The sequence below is a fragment of the Malurus melanocephalus genome, unplaced genomic scaffold (assembly GCF_030028575.1).
Source record: "Malurus melanocephalus ecotype Western Australia unplaced genomic scaffold, MMel_1.1 scaffold_872, whole genome shotgun sequence".
Lineage (NCBI taxonomy): Eukaryota > Metazoa > Chordata > Aves > Passeriformes > Maluridae > Malurus > Malurus melanocephalus.
The window spans coordinates 72,654-83,250 of NW_026624104.1; the positions used below are offsets into that span (position 1 = coordinate 72,654).

The 10,597-nt window shown below is 33.2% G+C and overlaps 1 protein-coding gene across 1 annotated transcript in view; it reads right to left on the reverse strand.

Moving 5' to 3' along the window:
- The window catches only part of KCNH8 (potassium voltage-gated channel subfamily H member 8), a gene marked incomplete at its 3' end in the record, with an annotated part of 163,175 nt that overhangs the window by 64,559 nt on the left and 88,019 nt on the right, over window positions 1-10,597 (reverse strand). The gene's annotated exons all lie outside the window — the stretch shown is intronic.

The following is a 10,597-nucleotide window of genomic DNA, read 5'->3' on the forward strand; positions in this document are numbered from 1 at the left end:
TCTTTGCTTCAGCATCTGACACAAAAATTGAACCTTAATAATAAAGATTATTCCTAAAGGAAAAAAATCTGAATTTAATTTATTGCAATTTTTTTCATGTAAGATGGGAAATCTTCACTTTTAATACTCTTGTAAGCTATATAGACCATGCCATGTGCTCAGGAAAGGAGAATATGGCATGTAAATAATCTATCTGATGTAAGAAATGTCATTACAAAGCCTTCTAAAATTAAGTAGGAGTAACAGCAGAAAATATCAAACCTGTCATTACACCTGCCTTGAAGTATAGCACACACATATCTAAAATAYCATATTTTTCTTGATGTAGAGAGGGAGAAAACAATTAAACCTCTTTATTCATGTCTTCTTTAGGAAAATAATTGTGCGCTTATTTTGTTACATAATTCAATTTCATTTCAAATTATACAGAAAAAAGTCAGCATTTCAGCAAATTAAAGCTCAATATAAAGACTAGACTGTGCTATTGGCTTCAAGAATGGCCTTTAAATAATGTTTAACTACAACAATTTTTTCCCCTGAGATTTTTACTGTGTTTAACACAGATGCACATTGTGTTAACAAACACCAGTGTGTCTTAAACCAGTCATGATCTCCTTCCCCACTCATTTCTGTGCACACTGCAGTGTGTGAACCTTGAGCAAAGAGTGTCAGCCTTCCAGGCAGTGAGTTATTATTCTTCTGTTGAACACAAAGGTGAACTTGACCTGAAAGCTCTCAACGGGGAGAACCCAAGATCTCAAATTTCGGGAGGCTTGGAACAAGGAATCCCATCACCCATGCACACCAAGTAGGAAAAATTGGCTTCTGCTCCCCACACACTCTGATACAATTGCCTGCTGATGTAATTACTTTCTGGTTTTTGAGTCCTGTTCCTCTGAGTTTCCTTTCTCTCTGCCCTACACACTGATCACCTTCCCCTACCRACCCCACACAACACACACCAGAAACCCTTTTAGGCACTAAGTCCTTAAGACACGTGCAGAAATAATAAACAGTGACTTTGTGAAACCACAACTGTGATTTTTCTCCTGGTGGGATCCCACTGCTAACCAGCTCAATCTGTGTGGGTTCTCTCAGTCTTTTATTTCCACTACTGGGAAGGGATGGCAAACAGCCCTTAAGAAAGTAATTCTTGTAAGAAATGTGATATCTCTAAAACTCGTGCAAAGATATACTGAAATGTTAAAGAAAATACATTTTTATAAGAACAAACCCCAGTTTTTTTCAGCCATGAAATGAATTTGAAATTTTTATCCATAGACAGTTGCAGTTCCTAATTTATTTATATATTTTGCTCCAGTTAAGGTCTTACACAGTATTCACAGCAATAAACACCAGAACATTGGGACTGTTACTTTCCTAATGTCTTCCAAGTTTGTAGTTCTCATGGCTGCATGCTTCTGTTATATTTTTATTCCAAATATCTGCAGAAAATAACTGGACCTAACTGAAAAGTTCTAAACAATTAATTTCCTTATTTAAGTGTTCTAATGACTTTTACTCACCTTTWGTGACTATTTTCTTTTTCACAAGATTTCCATGAAAATTCATGTCCTAGAAATACTTAATTCTTAAGAAAAGGCAACTTATTTCATAGCTGGGTCTAAAAGGGCYGGGATTTCTAAGCAAGTCCCTAAGGTTTTGAAACTGTTTGGTGACATCCCTTGGATTAAAGCTCTGTGTGACATGCCACATCCTTGACCAAGCCATCTCCTTCTAGATTTCTATTACATAACACATTCACACACAGACACATTCACTCAATGAATAGTATGGAAACCCCGATTTGAACTGGTGTTCAACAAAGGGGGAAAAAATTACATTGAAAAAATGGAGGCTCTAGTTAGTGCATAATGCAGATTGGTCTCCTAAATGACATAAAAGGAATAAAAACCATAAACTGCTAGTCACTAAGCCAACCTATTAATCCTTAAGATATTTTTCAATATAATACCCTTTTACAATTTTAAAACCACAATATGTTTTGTGTAATCTCAATTTCTAATCCTTTTGGAAAAAAAAGAATAGAGATCTGGAGGCTGGCAAAGCCACTTAACCCATAAACAGGATTATTTTACCTAAATATTTTACCTGATTTGCCTTTGACAACATTATTTTCTCTCTTTAGGCTTCATTGTTTAAAAAATAAATTATGTTGGGATTAAACATATGATGAAGCTATAGCAGAATAGCAAATTAAGATTAGTCAGGCAATTCAATAATTGTCTGTGACATACTTTTAGATTTCAAAAAATGCAATATAATATACCTCAGTTTAATTGCTTTTTACTGTGAACTAAATGAAATTGAAAACTGTGCCTTTAAGGCAAGTAGCATACATATAAGAAGTGACTGCAGTTGTTCAAACCTGTGCTTGAGAACTAGATGATTTAGGTATATTAACCCCATTGATTTTCAGAGCAGATCATTTTCTATATCAACACCCTCTTCTAGATGGTATGACTGACTCTTCTCTAATATCTTTTATTTTTTTTTTCATTTTCCTTTATGTGATTTTACATTGGTTGTCTTTAGCTAGTAATACTTCCCCCAAAGCCCAGGCTCTTTCATGTATCTGATTATTTTAGCAAATTTTATTTAATGGTACAAGGATAATAATATTAGAATCTTGCCAGAGAKCTTTTAGGAAAGATTCCAGGAAATATTAATGCCATATTGTTTGAAGAACAATTTATCTGTCCCTAAATAAAATTTTATTATTTTTTATTCTACTGCTGAGATAAACATAGATGTTCCTAGAAAACTGYCCAGGAACAATTTATTCAAGTGGAAGTGTGATTTTTCAGTTCAGCATCCTTGCTCCAGATGTCTATAACCACAACTAGCTTGATGATTTTCTCTTAGATGCTGACATGAACACCTGACAGAGATGGAATTGGGTTTATATGAGAAACTAATGCTCATCTTATGGCATTGTGTAAGAACCTGAGCCAGTATGAAATCAAATAAAACTTATCAGATAAAAAAACTCACAACAGAGGTGAAGTACTAATAAACTAAAATGTAGGGATTTTATGTATAAAAATGTAATATACAATAAAATACATATATAKAAATAATATAATCAAAATAGTGTCTTAATAACAACCTATTGCAGCTGTTGGAGGAACAGCATTTTTTTCTTAGCTTTTAGAAAGCTATATTAAATGGTGAACAGATATTGACTATTAACCAATATAAACTATAGAAAAATAGGAATGGAAATCTAGACCTGTTTGAGAAATAGAAAGAAATCACTGGTATCTAGAATGAAGGAAAATTACAGATTTAATTAAAAACTTTAATTTCTTTGTAATTAATTAGCATCATGCCATTATGAGAGAAGTTAAAAATAATCTTGTAGGAAATCCAGATGTATTCAATACATACGTATCTAATTTTGGATTGAAGCAGCAAAGCAAGGCTGTGTCATATCTAAGTCACAATCCAACTAAGCATGCAGCAATATTTAAAAACTAAACACTCAAAAACATGTCACTTATACAGGTTGATGACAAAAACCTCTAAAACAGAAATATGTCATTTACAAGCCAGAAGTAAATAAAGTTGTGGATTCCTTAAGGTTCTTGAGGAAGACCTGTTAACCTTCAGAAAAGCATACTTAATTGGATTAAAACCTGTCAAATATGATGAGTCTATTTAAGACTCAACTAGATTGTCAGAATTTCTAGTTCTTATCAGAGTCTTTGAACTGGAAAGTCATACACTACACACAACAGGAGTCCCAGGCATATTGTGTTGATGTAGATAACAGTGAGCAGGAAGAAGCAAGACCAATTTTTATGCTGCAAGAACTTAAAGAAAGTAAGTATCCTAAGATATTATGTCTAGATCTTAATGGACTTGATCTCTAAAATAGAATATCAAGATCTACCATTGTACTATAAGGATGGTGTTTTGTTAAGTAGAAAAATTTGTTCTCTTCCACTGTGTAAACTGAAAAAAGGAGTCTTATTGAGGAGCATTATCAGTAAAGTATGGAAAAGGATTAGAATTAGTCCTTAAACAACTGTACATTTAAAAAGGTAAAATACGGCTATGAAGTATACCTCTTCCTCCCTTTTTTTTTTGGGGGTGCAACCCCACATATAATTTTCTCTTGATCACCAGCACTTCAGAATATTGTAAAGACAACGCCATTTAGTTTGTGTGGACACTCACAGGATCTAGAAAACGTATTTTCCAACCACATTATATTTTAGAGCCATTTACACCTTCATTGAAAGAAACTCTTTTTTAGAAGTGCAGTGGCTTTAGCTGGATGACCAGAACTCAGATAAACAAAGCGAACACAGTTAAAAGCTACAAATTCTTAAAATATTTACCACGCTACAGATGATATTATGTAACTATTATGATGGACTTTTATGAAATGGGCTATTATGTAATTATGATGGCCTTCCAAAAAAAGACTTCTGCTACTGGGGAGAAGCATTTTTCCTGTTAGTCACCACTGAATACCCTGAGCTGTTTTACCAGCCAAACTTCTCCAGTGAGAAGAGTTTATTTACCATTTGACACCAAGTTGCTTGTCATTGTACAGTACATAAGGTCCCTGTTCTAAGACAGTGCTATGATGTATGTTATCAGCCTTGATTCATTAAAGTTTGTCAGATAAACAACATTTTTAGTAATTTTCATGGAAGAAAATCCATTTCTGGGTGTGACAGATCACAACAGATCTGACTCCCAAAACCCATCTGTGACTGATGGTCTGATTTGCTCTTCCTTACTGTTTGTTCTTCGAGTAGAAAATAATGTGATATTGGAGTCATATCCAAGTGGAAATACTGTTTTACTTGGGTAAATTATCCATTAATACATACAAAAAAAGAAGTCACTCCCTGCAGGAGCACAGCACGATCAGTGATCATGCACTAACATGGTTCTATCAAACACCTCACTTTGGCTGCTGTATCCATCACTGTAGACACAGCACAACAGTGTCAAGAAGGGGAGTGCATTATTTATAACTCATTATTCACTGAGAGCCCCTTAATTCAAATTAYGAAACTGAAGAAAAGACCAAAAAACTGAAATTTTAAAAGCCTTTTTTTTTTTTTAACCTGCTTCTTTGATTTTTAGCCTTTGCAATTCACCCTTTCAGGTTSCTTTCTTTGACTGTGAGGGTATAAAAGTGTGATTAGCTAATCTCAGTCCCAGAGTAGTTGATACACCAGAAAAGCATCGCATATCATGGCCATTATAACACACTAAACTGGAGAGACTTTTTTTTTTTCATGTAAACTATGTTGTATCTTTTGAAAACAGACTCAATACGTGAACAGACTGAATAGCTAAAATATAATTTATTGGTTTTTCTACAAAGGGAGATACAGACTGGAGTCTTARAAGAAAAGCAAAGAACTTGAAATATTTCTGAAAAATGGATTATTAGCTCTGCTTTGAAAAAAAGCTAGTATATGTGACTGCAGAAGTGAAAATTTCTACATGGGCAATTTTCTTAATAGAACCTGCAGAAATATGGCAGAAAGAAGCAATGACAAAGAGTGAAGAAACATCAATCATATGATGTAACCTTTCACTAAATTCAACCTGTGTGAAGCAGACAGAKTTGTTGGGTATTTCATGAACAGAATTCACTCCACACAAATGTTGCAGAAAGCAACGCAAAGATCAAATCAAAGTAAAATATTTAGTGGTCAGCAGCATAACTGTTTCATTCACCTCTAATTTTTGACCAGTTCCAAGGGAAAACCGGAAATATTTTTGTCAGAACTTATCCTATACAGTTTGACAGCAATTCACAGAGGCAAAATAGCCATAAATCACACAAAAAAAGGAAAAAAAGACCACGTTATTTCACAAAAAGCATGGTAAACTATTAAGCACCAACCAATTTCTTTGGAAATTACCTAGATTTTTAGTTAAAAGACTTCAAACTTATGGAAAAATACAACATTGTATTAACATTATATTACCATTGTATTATAGGATAGTAAATGAAAAATACAACTTTTGTCTGATTGTAGTTTTAATGAAGAGTAGTAGAGGCAATACAAGTCAAATTTTCAGAGTGCCTTCCATTGCCATAACACTTATCTGCATCTACCTGAAGACAGAGAAATACTTCAATGAAATAATCGATTCTTGGGGCTTATGCTTGTCTCCTTTATGGCCAGTTGATGTTTTTTTGCTTGGAAATATTTTGTGTGCAGACAAACCTCTCCTTACAAGGTATGCAAGGAAGGTTATTGGAAAGATGTTTAATGTTATAGTGGTCTTGCCYACCTCAGTTTGATCCTTTGAGTGAGAATCTTTAGGAAACTTATTTCTGCTTTTCAGCATAAATACTTCATGCAGATTTTCACATTGCTAAGTAATCCATAGACCATGAATATTTTATTATGACCTTCTCTCTCAAATATTAGGTGTATCAACAATGTCATTCTATCTGTTTACATGTTATGTTCATTTGCATTCACAGATGAGACCATTTGTTKTTTAGAAATAAATTCCCAGGGATCATTTCAAACCACTCCATTGGTGTTTCCTTGCATTTTAGAATGTTAGAGTGGAAGCACACTTTCAAAAACATGGTTCTAAGCACTGCTATTTTCTTTCAAAATGCACAAGTTTTCTTATGTGTGAGATCCCTTAGGTGCAGAAATTATTTTAAATAACCTTCTGTGAACTTGTAATGATAGGAAATGATAATCATTATAATAATAAAAAAGAACATGAAAGAAAAAAAAAGCCTTCCATTTTAAAGCAATCTAATAAAATTTATAGTATTTAATACTTTCTCATCTTATTTCAACAAATTTCATTCAACATATATTACTTTCAGTAYAATAATATGTACACTCCAATGACTATATAAGTCATGACTAATGAGTTGAATTTCTGCAATGTTTGTAACATATTTTAAAATCTCTGCATATTAAATGTCTGAGACTGAAGAACTTTATGTGATTTAAAACAGTTTTTGAAAGGTCTTGAGTCATTTACATTTGTGATAGATGCTAATGGCCACCCAAGTCCCTTTAATCTACAGTGTTGTGTCACACAAATCAGAATTTTAGCACTTTTAAACATGTTGCTTTAAAAAACAGAAATAACGGATGAAACACTTTGTTAAATAACATTTAATGAGAGAGAGAGAGAAATATGTGTACTAAGGGAAGAAATCTTAGTATAAATCATAATCAATTTTCTCATTTGAAAATGTAAGCCATAGATAAATCCTTCAGATGAGAGTGTGTGTGTGGAGAGTGGAGGAAGGCATAGGGATGTGTTTTTTCCCCACAGGTGGCAAAGTAATATGGTGCAGGAAATCACTTAAAATAACTGTTGTCAGTCTGCTTATAAAAAGTATAATTTTATAGCCATAATTAGTATCCAGTGTTTGTCTTCCGCTAAAAACTAGATAATCCACAAATATGAAATTGAGCTCTTTCTATATTTGTTCCACCTTAGATACAAAATACTCAGACACTTTTGCTCTTATTCAACAGATAATGCATTACCATTACTCTGAAAGCCTATGGGTAGTTTCACTGAATCTTTGCACTGATCTCAACTTCTTTTGAAGACATCCTATTGAAATGGTCCTCAAGCAGAGTGAATAATAAAATATTAAAAATTTCTCAGGTATTGTTGCTTTCTTCAATCAATAGGTTCAAATAAAGTTTTAAAAAAAAACAAACCAGATAAAGAAAGGCAATACTTGAAAACCASAATGAAACTGTTGCAGAAATAAAAACCTTACACGGGGTAGTTATGGAAGAGTAAAAGTCATGCAATCAGAAGATTATTACAAATTAAATTGAATGAACTTGGTGAGAGATTCTCCCGCCTTTTTCTTTTTTCCTCCATTAGACAGAAAGTTTTAAAAATATTATTGAAGAGTAACCAAGGTCCATTCTACTTCTTAGAAATACTGATATTCAAGCTCCTAGACATACCTATGTGGAAATTAAAGACCCAGCTACTGCCTATGCAAATAGATGGGCAWAAAATTTGAAACAAATATTGCAGGTAATAAGATAATAAAGTATGTAATACCTTTCACCAGATGAAACACTCCTTAGGGTATTTTTTAATGAGTTTGTCTAAATATATTAATGCTAAAATGTTTTTATCTGCACCTCTTTATGGTGTTTGAATACATAAGATAATTAAAAAAAGTTCTAAAACTAAACTAGTTYTTCTCTATCTTTGCTTAGAAGAAGCAAAAGATTTATTTACAGGGGGATGCTAGAGAAGATCTGCACACATAACAAAGGAAAACAGACATGAAAGTACACTCAGACATGACATCACAAAWGCTAACACAGAAAATATGAAGTGAAAAATTTAGTTTCATATGAGAAGCCCTAATTATGCTTCCCTTTCATCCTCTTCCCTGAAGAYGTCACAAAGTTATTATTGTTTATCTTCTATCTGTGTTTTAGAGAACTTTAAAGACTAAAGCAGTTAAACCTCTAGCTAGATGATTTCTCAGAAATAATTTAATTCATATCAATACTCTTACTTGTAAGCACCCCAACTCAGAAGAACACTTTCATATATATTTTTATCATGCTTAAGCATAATTTGACACACATCACAGGATCACAGAATCGCAGAATGAGCTGAGTTAGAAGGGACCCACAAGGATCATCAAGTGCAGGGTGGAACCACCCCCAAGAGTCACACCAAATGCCCGAGAATATTATCAGTCTTGGATAATAGAGCTAAAAACAAAGACTTTGTCAAATCCAAATGAGTGTTTATGCCAACTATGTTCATAAAAGGAATATTACTCTCTGTTCTCAGAAATCTGAATAAAATCAAAGTAAATAGCCTCTATTTCTCCAACCCATGACTACTTTTGTGATCCCTCAATCTGTGCCTGCAGTGCTGTAATRCAGCTGAAGACCCTGTATCAGACAGATCTCCCCAGTGACTTTCAGAGGCAGAGGCATTGTAAGAAGCATTTTTCTCAACATTTCTCATTGAYTTTTCTCAGAGCACATGGATCATCCATCAAATGTGCTTGTCAGAGCCACAGTGCGACAAATGCCCTGAAACTTTTGCTTAAATTTAAGTATGTTGTCAATCTTACTACTTTCAATATAGTTATACATGCTCTGAGACATATTAATTCAACATTTTAACAGACAAGGRACCCTGGAGAGATGATCATAAACACAATATTTTCTTTAAATTCACTGCAGATATATAAATGCAGTATGAGAATGTCCTGAAAATAGTCCATAAACCTTCTATGAGAACTGCAGATTTAAAACAGATAATAAGTTCAGAAAAAAAAAATGATTCTGAGGAAAATTGAGCCATTATTCAAACTGCGGGGGAGGAATAGTGGTATTCTACAGTACAGGGTTTGTGTTTACCAGTAACATGATTAGGCAAAGTTTATTCAAGTACTTCATACATATTTCTTTGAATGCATTTAGTTACAGCCATAGTTTGATTTCCTGGACTGCAGACCTAAAAATCAAACTGGAAAATATGAATTTACAGAAAATTTTCTTTGTTTTTTTCTTCTTACTCAACTATTCTATTGATCATACAAATGCCTTTGTTTTTGACTTACTCATATAAAGACTCCATATTTCCAGCAAAATATATAACCAGAAAAGTAACACTGAGCAGTTCACCATCTGTCTTGCTTCAAATGARTACTACAGCACATAAATCAGTTAGATAACAATTAAATTGGCATGTGCATATATTCAAATAAACACATTTATAACAAAAACCAGTTATCTACACCATGACCAAAATATTTTACCCTTGTGTCTATTCTTTATAAAGTCACCCAGGTACMTGAAGTAGGATTATTTGATTTGTAATTTAACATTAATTCATAATGTAACATTAATTTGTGACTGACCAGGGTTATAACCTCACTCTTTTTATGCAAGACAAAAGAGGATCCTTGGTGATCTGACTTGCAAAATGCAAGTTTCTTACTGCAGTGCTTGAGTATCTTCGAATTTGAGTTTTTTGCATTAATGTGAAAGAGTCCATCAAGGTCTAATAGTGACCATAAAATGGAAAAKTAGAAATGGAAAATTAGACTGTAAGTTTAATGACAAAACAATGACCAAAGGAAGAAACAAATATTTACCCATCATAACACCTGATTCTTCCATCAGCCAGATCACCTGCTAGTCTTCCTGTCTACACTAAATCTGACCGAGAAATGGAATTAACTTTTCAAAATTTTTATAAGAAAATCTTCTGAGTTATTGCTTAGTGCTTATGATGTTTCAATTTTCTTTAGTTCTCCTAGAGATAATTGTAATGTTGCTTTTAATGTTTGAGCTAAGCTGTATTTTTTCAATAAAAARCAGAGAAGATTAAAATGGAAAAGAAGTTTCCAACCTGAAAGTGATTTTACTCCGTTTATTTAAATTTTATTTCTCTCTCAGAACCCATCCAAACCCTTTTCATATTCAAGAAAGACATACTYAACTTGGCTTATTTCTCAAAAATAATAGCTTCTCCACCTGCAYAATAGCAACAGATCTGAGCTATGTTTTGTCAGTGTGACAGCACTAAATGGTATTATAACAGTAAAAAC